General features: G+C 40.0%; 1 non-coding gene across 1 annotated transcript; it reads right to left on the reverse strand.

Annotated features, from left to right (window-relative positions):
- Positions 1-1,453: 1,453 nt before the first annotated feature.
- Positions 1,454-1,561, reverse strand: LOC112713846 (small nucleolar RNA R71). Its single transcript, XR_003158806.1, has one exon. It is a non-coding gene; the product is annotated as a small nucleolar RNA R71 (small nucleolar RNA).
- Between the last annotated feature and the right edge of the window lie 9,820 nt (positions 1,562-11,381).

Below are 11,381 nucleotides of genomic sequence, written 5' to 3' on the forward strand. Positions count from 1 at the left end.
TGTCTTTTCAAGTCAATAATACAGAGAATTGAAGATTTAGAACATACAACAGAGGAATTACACAGAAAAAGCTGGGCGTTCAAAACGCCCAGTGAAGAAGGAAAACTGGCATTTAAACGCCAGCCAGGGTGCCTGGCTGGGCGTTTAACGCCCAAAAGGGTAGTGCTTTGGGCGTTAAACGCCAGAATGTGCACCATTCTGGGCGTTTAACACCAGGATGGCACAAGAGGGAAGATTCTGTTTTCAATTCAAATTTTTTCAAGTTTTCAACATTTTTCAAAATCAAATCTTTTTCAAATCAAATCTTTTCAATCAAATCTTTTTCAAAATCAATTTCTTCCCATTTTCAAAAATACTTTCTATCAATTAATGGTTTGATTCAACATTTCAAGTATGTTGCCTTTTCTGTTGAGAAAGGTTTAATGTTTGAATCATATCTTTTCTTGTTAGCCAAGTTATTGCTTTTTAAAATCAAATCTTCTTAAATTGATTTTCAAATCATATCTTCTCAATCACATTTTTTTAAAACCATAACTTTTCAAATCATATATTTTAATCACATCTTTTTCAAAATAGTTTTCAATCATATCTTTTTACTTTCTAATTTCAAAATCTTTTTCAAAAATCACTTGATTTATTTTCCACTCTTGGTTTTCGAAAATCAATTAGTGTTTTTCAAAATGTTTTTAAAATCTTTTACTTAATTTTCAAAAATTTCTTCCCCTCTTCTCACATCCTTCAATTTATGGACTAACACTACTCCTTAATGCACAATTCGAACTCCATCTTTCTTGATAAGTTCGAATTCTTCTACCTCTTCCTTCTATTTTTCATTTCCTCTGACACATCAAGGAATCTCTATACTGTGACATAGAGGATTCCATATTTTCTTGTTTTCTTCTCTTTTATATGAGCAGGAGATAAGACAAAAGCATTCTTGTTGAGGCTGACCCTGAACCTGAAAGGACCTTGAAGCGAAAACAAAGAGAAGCTAAGGCACAACTCTTTGTAGAGGACCTAACAGAAATCTTCAAAGAAGAAGAACCCATGGCAGCCGAAAACAACAACAATGCCAACAATGCAAAGAAGGTGCTGGGTGACTTTACTGCACCTACTCCCAACTTCTATGGGAGAAGCATCTCTATCCCTGCCATTGGAGCAAACAACTTTGAGCTTAAGCCTCAATTAGTTTCTCTAATGCAACAGAATTGCAAGTTCCATGGACTTCTATTGGAAGATCCTCATCAGTTTTTAGCTGAGTTCTTGCAAATCTGTGACACTGTCAAGACTAATGGGGTTGACCCTGAGGTCTACAGACTTATGCTATTCCCTTTTGCTGTAAGAGACAGAGCTAGGACATGGTTGGACTCACAACCTAAAGAAAGCCTGAACTCTTGGGAAAAGCTAGTCAATGCCTTCTTGGCAAAGTTCTTTCCACCTCAAAAAATTGAGTAAGCTTAGAGTGGAAGTCCAAACCTTCAGACAGAAGGAAGGAGAATCCCTCTATGAAGCTTGGGAAAGATACAAAGAATTAATCAGAAAGTGTCCCTTTGACATGCTTTCTGAATGGAGCATCATAGGTATTTTCTATGATGGTCTCTCTGAACTGTCCAAGATGTCATTGGATAGCTCTGCTGGAGGATCTCTTCATCTGAAGAAGACGCTTGCAGAAGCTCAAAAACTGATTGAAATGGTTGCAAATAACCAATTCATGTACACTTCTAAAAGGAATCCTGTGAACAATGGGACGAATCAGAAGAAAGGAGTTCTTGAGATTGATACTCTGAATGCCATATTGGCTCAGAACAAAATATTGACTCAGCAAGTCAATTTGATTTCTCAAAGTCTGTCTGGAATGCAAGCTGCACCAGGCAGTACTAAGGATGCTTCATCTGAAGAAGAAGCTTATGACCCTGAGAACCCATTAATGGAAGAGGTGAATTACATGGGAGAACCCTATGGAAACACCTGTAATCCTTCATGGAGAAATCATCTAAATCTTTCATGGAAGGATCAACAGAGACCTCAACAAGGTTTCAACAATAATAATGGTGGAAGAAACAGGTTTAGCAATGGCAAGCCTTTTACATCATCTTCTCAGCAACAGACAGAGAATTCTAAGCAGAACCACTCTGACTTAGCAACCATGGTCTCTGATCTAATCAAAACCACTCAAAGTTTCATGACTGAAACAAGGTCCTCCATTAGAAATTTGGAGGCACAAGTGGGTCAGCTGAGCAAGAAAATTACTGAACTCCCTCCTAGTACTCTTCCAAGCAATACAGAAGAAAATCCAAAAGGAGAGTGCAAGGCCATCAACATGGCCGAATTTGGAGAGGAGGGAGAAGCAGTGAACGCCACTAAGGAAGACCTCAATGGACGTCCACTGGCCTCCAATGAGTTCCCTAATGAGGAACCATGGGAATCTGAGGCTCCCACTGAGACCATGGAGATTCCATTGGATTTACTTCTGCCATTCATGAGCTCTAATGAGTATTCTTCCTCTGAAGAGGATGAATATGTCACTAAAGAGCAAGTTGCTAAATACCTTGGAGCAATCATGAAGCTAAATGACAAGTTATTTGGTAATGAGACTTGGGAGGATGAACCCCCTTTGCTCACCAAAGAATTGGATGACTTGTCTAGGCAGAAACTACCTCAAAAGAGACAAGATCCTGGGAAGTTCTCAATACCCTGTGCCATAGGCACCATGACCTTCAAGAAGGCCTTGTGTGACCTAGGGTCATGTAAACCTCAGGCCTCTCTCTGTAATGGAGAAGCTAGGGATCTTTGAGGTGCAAGCTGCAAAAATCTCACTAGAGATGGCAGACAATTCAAGAAAACAAGCTTATGGACTTGTAGAGGATGTTCTGGTAAAAGTTGAAGACCATTACATCCCTGCTGATTTCATAGTCCTAGAGACTGGGAAGTGCATGGATGAATCCATCATCCTTGGTAGACCTTTCCTAGCCACAGCAAAGGCTGTGATTGATGTTGACAGAGGAGAATTGATCATTCAAGTGAATAAAGAATCCCTTATGTTTAAGGCTCAAGGATATCCCTCTGTAACCATGGAGAGGAAGCATGAAGAGCTTCTCTCAAAACAGAGCCAAACAGAGCCCCCACAGTCAAACTCTAAGTTTGGTGTTGGGAGGCCACAACCAACTTCAAAGTTTGGTGTTGAACCCCCACAATCAAACTCTAAGTTTGGTGTTGGGAGGTTCCAACATTGCTCTAAGCATATGTGAGGCTCCATGAGAGCCCACTGTCAAGCTACTGACATTAAAGAAGCGCTTGTTGGGAGGCAACCCATTGTTATATTTTATCTATTTTCCTTTGTTATTTTATGTTTTCTGTAGGTTGATGATCATGAGAAGTCACAAAATCAGTTGAAAAAGTAAAAACAGAAAGAAAAACAGCACACCCTGGAGGAAGACCTTGCTGGCGTTTAAACGCCAGTAAGGGCAGCAAATGGGCGTTTAACGCCCAGTCTGGCACCATTCTGGGCGTTTAACGCCAGAAAGGGGCACCAGATTGGCGTTAAACGCCAGTAAAGGGCAAGAAGTTGGCGTTAAACACCAGAAATGGGCACCAGCTTGGCGTTTAACGCCAGAATTGGCACAGAGAGCATTTTTGCTCGCCACTTGGTGCAAGGATGACTTTTCCTTGACACCTCAGGATCTGTGGACCCCACAGGATCCCCACCTACCCCACCACCCTCTCTCTTCTTCTTCACCCATTCACCAATCACCTCAACACCTCTTCCCCGAAAACCCTTCACCTATCAAATCCCATCTTTCTCTTCACCACTCACATCCATCCTTTATAAAACCCCACCTACCTCACCATTCAAATTCAAACCACTTTCCCTCCCAAACCCACCCTCCCATAACTGAACCCTACCCCTCTCTCCACCCCTATATAAACCCATCTTCACTCCTTCATGTTCACACAACCTAAACACTATTTCTCCCCCTTTGGCCGAACCACAAAGCCATATCCATCTCCTCTATTTCTTCTTCTTCTACTCTCTTCTTTCTTCTTTTGCTTGAGGACGAGCAAATCTTTTATGTTTGGTGTGGTAAAAGCATTGCTTTTTGTTTTTCCATAACCATTTATGGCATTCAAGGCCGGAGAAACCTCTAGAAAGAGGAAAGGGAAGGCAAAAGCTTCCACCTCCGAGTTATGAGAGATGGAGAGATTCATCTCAAGGGTGCATCAAGACCACTTCTATGAAGTTGTGGCCTTGAAGAAGGTGATCCCGAGGTCCCTTTTAAACTCAAAAAGAGTGAGTATCCGAAGATCCGACATGAGATTCGAAGAAGAGGTTGGGAAGTTCTTACCAACCCCATTCAACAAGTCGGAATCTTAATGGTTCAAGAGTTCTATGCCAATGCATGGATCACCAAGAACCATGATCAAAGTGTGAACCCGGACCCAAAGAATTGGCTTACAATGGTTCGGGGGAAATACTTAGATTTTAGTCCGGAAAATGTAAGGTTGGCATTCAACTTGCCCATGATGCAAGGAGATGAACACCCATACACTAGAAGGGTCAACTTTGATCAAAGGTTGGACCAAGTCCTCGCAATCATTTGTGAAGAGGGCGCCCAATGGAAGAGAGATTCAAGAGGAAAGCCAGTTCAATTGAGAAGGCATGACCTCAAGCCCGTAGCTAAGGGATGGTTAGAGTTTATCCAACGCTCAATCATTCCCACTAGCAAACGGTCCGAAGTTACTATAGATCGGGCCATCATGATTCATAGCATCATGATTGGAGAAGAAATAGAAGTTCATGAGGTTATAGCCCAAGAACTTTATAAGGTGGCGGACAAGTACTCTACCTTGGCAAGGTTAGCCTTTTCTCATCTCATTTGTCATCTCTGTTATTCAGTTGGAATTGACATAGAGGGAGACATCCCCATTGATGAGGACAAGCCCATCACTAAGAAAAGGATGGAGCAAACAAGAGATCCCTCTCATCATGAAATCCCTGAGATGCCTCAAGGGATGCACTTTCCTCCACAAAACTATTGGGAGCAAATCAATACCTCCCTAGGAGAATTGAGTTCCAACATGGGACAACTAAGGGTGGAGCACCAAGAACATTCCATCCTCCTCCATGAAATTAGAGAAGATCAAAGAATCATGAGAGAGGAGCAACAAAGGCAAGGAAGAGACATTGAGGAGCTCAAGCACTCTATAAGATCCTCAAGAGGAAGAACAAGCCGCCATCACTAAGGTGGACCCGTTCTTTAATCTCCTTGTTCTTTATTTTTCTGTTTTTCGAAAAATCATGCTTATGTTTATCTATGTTTGTGTCTTTTGATCATTAGTGTTTTACTGTCTATGCCTTAAAGTTATGAATGTCCTATGAATCCATCACCTTTCTTGAATGAAAAATGATCTTAATTGAAAAAGAGAAGAATTGCATGAATTTTAAATTTTATAACAGATTAATTATTTTGATGTGGTGGCAATATTTTGGTTTCTGAATGTATGCTTGAACAGTGCATAAATCTTTTGAATTTTGTTGTTCATGAATGTTGGCTCTTGAAAGAATGATGAAAAAGGAGACATGTTACTGAGGATCTGAAAAATCATAAAAATGATTCTTGAAGCAAGAAAAAGCAGTGAATATTCAAAAAAAAAGAGAGAGAAAAACAAAAAAAAGAGAAAAAAAGAAAAAAAAGAAAAAGAAAGAAATAAAGTTGTGATCCAAGGCAAAAAGAGTGTGCTTAAGAACCCTGGACACCTCTAATTGGGGACTCTAGCAAAGCTGAGTCACAATCTGAAAAGGTTCACCCAATTATGTGTCTGTGGCATGTATGTATCCAGTGGTAATACTGGAAGACAGAGTGCTTTGGGCCACGGCCAAGACTCATAAAGTAGCTGCGTTCAAGAATCATCATACTTAACTAGGAGAATCAATAACACTATCTGGATTCTGAGTTCCTATAGAAGCCAATCATTCTGAATTTCAAAGGATAGAGTGAGATGCCAAAACTATTCAGAGGCAAAAAACTAAAGCCCCGCTCATCTAATTAATACTGATCTTCATAGATGTTTTTGGAGTTCATTGCATATTCTCTTATTTTTATCTTATTTGATTTTCAGTTGCTTGGGGACAAGCAACAATTTAAGTTTGGTGTTGTGATGAGCGGATAATTTATACGCTTTTTGGCATTGTTTTTATTATGTTTTTAGTATGTTTTAGTTAGTTTTTAGTATATTTTTATTAGTTTTTAGTTAAAATTCACTTTTCTGGACTTTGCTATGAGTTTGTGTGTTTTTCTGTGATTTCAGGTATTTTCTGGCTGAAATTGAGGGACCTGAGCAAAAATCTGATTCAGAGGCTGAAAAGGACTGCAGATGCTGTTGGATTCTGACCTCCCTGCACTCAAAGTGGATTTTCTGGAGCTACAGAAGCCCAATTGGCGCGCTCTGAACAGCGTTGGAAAGTAGACATCCTGGGCTTTCTAGCAATATATAATAGTCCATACTTTGCCCAAGATTTGATGGCCCAAACTGGCATTCTAAATCAGCTCAAAACTGCCCGGCGTTAAACGCCGGAACTGGCACAAGAGTGGGAGTTAAACGCCCAAACTGGCACAAAAGCTGGCATTTAACTCCAAGAAGAGTCTCTACACGAAAATGCTTCAATGCTCAGCCCAAGCACACACCAGTGGGTCCGGAAGTGGATTTTTATGTAATTTACTCATCTTTGTAAACCCTAGGCTACTAGTTCTCCACAAATAGGACCTTTTACTATTGTATTTTCATCTTTTGATCACTTTAGATCTTAGATCAGATCTTGGTTCTTCTGGTTCCCACTCTGGGGTTGAAGCCAATGATCACTACTATCACTTATGTATTTTCAACGGTGGAGTTTCTACACACCATAGATTAAGGTGTGGAGCTCTGCTGTACCTCGAGTATTAATGCAATTACTATTGTTCTTCTATTCAATTCAGCTTGTCCTTGTTCTAAGATATTCATTTGCACCCAAGAACATGATGAATGTGATGATTATGTGACACTCATCATCATTCTCACTTGTGAACGAGTGCCTGACAACCACTTCTGTTCTACAAGCAAACAAGGCTTGAATGTTTATCTCTTGGATCCCTTAATCGGAATCTTCGTGGTATAAGCTAGAATTGATGGCAGCATTCAAGAGAATCCGGAAGGTCTAAACCTTGTCTGTGGTATTCTGAGTAGGATTCAATGATTGAATGACTGTGACGAGCTTCAAACTCGCGATTGTGGGGCATTAGTGACGGACGCAAAAGAATCACTGGATTCTATTCCGACATGATCGAGAACCGACAGCTGATTAGCCGTGCCGTGACAGGGTGCGTTGAACATTTTCACTGAGAGGATGGGAGGTAGCCACTGACAACAGTGAAACCCTACATACAGCTTGCCATGGAAAGGAGTAAGAATGATTGGATGAAGACAGTAGGAAAGCAGAGAGACGGAAGGGACAAAGCATCTCCATACGCTTATCTGAAATTCTCACCAATGAATTACATAAGTATCTCTATCTTTATCTTTATGTTTTATTCATACATCATCCATAACCATTTGAGTTTGTTTGACTAAGATTTACAAGGTGACCATAGCCTGCTTCATACCAACAATCTCCGTGGGATCGACCCTTACTCGCGTAAGGTTTATTACTTGGACGACCCAGTACACTTGCTGGTTAGTTGTGCGAAGTTGTGATAAACAGTTGAGATTGCAATTGAGCGTACCATGTTGATGGCGCCATTGATGATCACAATTTCGTGCACCAATCACCCTCGTCTTGATCTGATTCTAAGATTACGAAATCTGCAGGGAAGATGAATCTTTCTACCTTGACTAGAAGATTCTCAATTACACCCCTGGTATATATCACTGACTTGTCCACCAATTTTAGAGACATTTGTACTGGTTTCACCTATTTTATGCACAGCTTTTTCACTAGAGAGGTAGGCATTAGATTGATGCTAGCTCCTAAGTCACACATCGCCCTGTTGATAGTCATACTTCCAATGGTGCAAGGTAGAAGGTAACTTCCAGGATCTCCAAGTTTAGGGGGAAGTCCTTTCTGGATTAGTGTTCTGCATTCTTCAGTAAGTAGTATGGTTTCATTAACTTGCCAACTCCTCTTCTTGTTGATAAGTTCTTTCAAGAACTTAGCATACAGGGGCATTTGCTCAAGTGCTTCAGCTAAGGGAATATTGATCTCCAACTTCTTGAAGACTTCAAGAAATTTTGGGAAGTGTTGGTCCTTAGTCTCTTTGCTGAACCTTTGAGGATAGGGCAATGGAGGTGTGAAGTTCACTTCCTACTTTTGTTCCTTCGTTGACTCTCCCATTGCTTCCTTCTCTTTTCTTAATTTTGGTGCCTGGTCTTCCTTTTCTTTAGGCTGATTCTGAGGCCGCTTGCTTGCTGTTACATCTTCATCATTGGCTTTCTCTCCTTCAGCTTGCTTCTCGTCACTTTCCTTTGGCTTCTTGGTTGCTTCTTCATTTTTCACTAGGATTTTTCCACTCTTTATCTGTATTGCCTTGCACTCCTCTTTTGGATTAGGAATAGTGTCACTTGGTAGGGAGCTTAAGGGTCTTTCAATGGCAATCTTCTTGGAGAGCTGTCCAATTTGCCTTTCCATATTCTTCATGGAGGCTTCCTGGTTCCTTGTTATCATTTCTTGGTGCTTCATTAATTTTTCCATTAAGAGCTCCAAGTTGGTAATTCTCTGAGAATCTTGTGAGATTGGTTGATTGTGGGGTGTTGAGGGTTGAGAATGAGTGTTTTGGTTAGAGGCTTGGTTATTGGATGGATGATGGTTAGCATTGGTGTAAGTGTTTTGTGGTCTTTTGTATGTGGTTTGGTTATTATTTGGCTGGTTGTTGTGGTTTGTGTTTTTCCAATTGTTTTGAGTTGAGTTTTTTTGCCATGGCTGCTGAGTTTGATTGTGGTTGTCTCCCCATCTGAGGTTGGGATGGTTTTTCCAAGAAGGATTGTAAGTATCACCATAGACTTCATTTGATCCAAAATTCTGATTGTGCATATACTGGACTTGTTCTTGCTGTTGTTCCTCTCGGATTTCTTCATTTTGCCCCCAAGTGATTAATGGTTGGCTTGTGTTGACTGCTGCAACTTGGAGATTGTCAATCCTCTTGGCCATTTGCTCAAATTGTTGTTGAATCTGCTGTTGCATTATTTTGTTTTGAGCTAGGATTGAATCCACTCCTTCCAACTCCATCACTCCTTTCCTTTGTGATGGTTGACGTTTCCTTTGGTGAGCAAAGAAGTACTGGTTGTTGGCCATCATATCAATGAGATTTTGGGCTTCCTCTGCAGTTTTCATGAGTTGCAAAGAGCCTCCAGCTGAGTGATCCAATGCTTCCTGGGATTTCAATGTTAAGCCTTCATAGAAATTCTGCAACTTATCCCACTCAGTGAACATTTCAGGAGGACACTTCCTGATTAGAGCCTTGTACTTCTCCCATGCCTCAGAGATGGGTTCAGCCTCCATTTGTGTGAATGTTTGTACCTCAGTCTTCAACCTAATGATCCTTTGAGGTGGGTAAAATTTGGCAAGGAACTTGGTTACCAAATCATCCCAATTATTGATGCTGTCTCTTGGGAAGGATTCCAACCATTGAGTGGCTTTGTCTCTGAGAGAGAATGGAAAGAGCAGTAGCTTGTAGCTGTCAGGAGGCACACCATTGGTTTTGATAGTGTCACAAATCCTCAAGAAGGTAGACAAGTTTTGGTTGGGGTCTTCAAGTGATCCTCCTCCATAAGAGAAATTATTTTGAACCAAGGTGATGAGTTGTGGCTTTAGTTCGAAGTTGTTTGCATTTACATTTGGAGTTAAAATGTTGCTTCCACAATGTCTAGGATTTGCAAATGTATAGGAGGCCAAAACTCTCATCTGTGGTGGATTGTTGTTGTTATTGGCTGCTCCTCCTGGTGGATTGGTTGAATGTTCCTCCATGTCTTGAAATTCTTCTTCTGACTCCTCCTCTCCAATAATGTTTTTCCCTCTTTCAGCTCTTCTTAATCTCTTGAGGGTCGTTCGTCTTGTTCATGAAAGGTGGGTGTAGCTCTTCTTGTATCTGTCATATAAACAAAACACAAGGAACACACAAAACTAGTGACACTTCAATCTATTGCTAGAGTGAAGTTTTAGTTAGCTTAAGCAAAAATTCAAACAGTTAGTGGGTTAATTAAAAATTAAAGAAATAGAAAAGAAAAAGTGCTTGATCTAGACCTACACTTCACTTAATCATTGTCAATCTATTTCAATCCCCGACAATGGCGTCAAAAACATGATGTTGTGGAAAACGATCCAACACAAACTCACCGGCAAGTGCACCGGGTCGCATCAAGTAATAAAACTCACGGGAGTGAGGACGATCCCACAGGGATTGAAGGATTGAGCAATTTTAGCTTAGTGGTTGATTTAGTCAAGCAAATAGAAGTTGAGTTGTGTGATTTGTGATTGACAGAAGCTAAATGGCTTGAAATGTAAAGGGAGAAGGGCAATTGCAGTAAATTAAAGAGCTAAGAAAGTAAAGAATCTGAATCTTAAAATGCAAGGAATATAAAGTGCAGAAACTTAGATTGCAAGAAATATAAATGACTGAAACATAAAGTGCAAGAAATGTAAATTTCTTGAATTAATAAAAGGGATTGGGAATTGGGATTGCAGAATTTAAACAAGAACAAGTGAATTGCAATAAACAGACAAGTTGAAGATGAATTGAATCAAGGTAAATCTCAAACAGAAGAGTAAAAATGCTTTGAAAATTTAAGAACAGAAAGTGAGCGATGCTTAATTTGCAGCAATTTAAAAGAGGGTTGAAGATCTCAGGAGTGGAAGAGACTAGAAAAGAAGTCTAGATCTCAAATCCTTCCTTGATCCAACAAGAACAATTGCAAAAGAACTAAAGGAAAGTAAATTGCAGAAAGAGCAGAAGATGAAGTAGAGAATGGAAATTGAACTTCAATTATGCAGAAAATTAAAGCAAGGGATCTGAAGGTGAGATTGAAACAGAAGTTCTTCAATTCTTCACCCAAGATCCAAAATAAAAAGTAAAGAGTGCTCAAGCAAGAACAAGGAAGAAGAGAGATCAATTCTCCTCCCCAATTCTCTAAGAACTAAATTCCAAAGTAAAAGTTCAAAAATAAAAATGGAAGTTTTCCAGGAAAATTCAAAAGTGATTCTAGAAGTCCTAATTACATCAAACTAGCTCCATTTATACACCTTCCATTCTTGGATTTTGGAATTTGGATGGGCTTTTGATTTGGTGAAGATTTGAAATTAATTGGATTTTTAATTGATTTTCCAGCCCATGAAGAAATTGGTTCCAGGAGGATGC

This window comes from Arachis hypogaea, chromosome 9, assembly GCF_003086295.3.
Source record: "Arachis hypogaea cultivar Tifrunner chromosome 9, arahy.Tifrunner.gnm2.J5K5, whole genome shotgun sequence".
Lineage (NCBI taxonomy): Eukaryota > Viridiplantae > Streptophyta > Magnoliopsida > Fabales > Fabaceae > Arachis > Arachis hypogaea.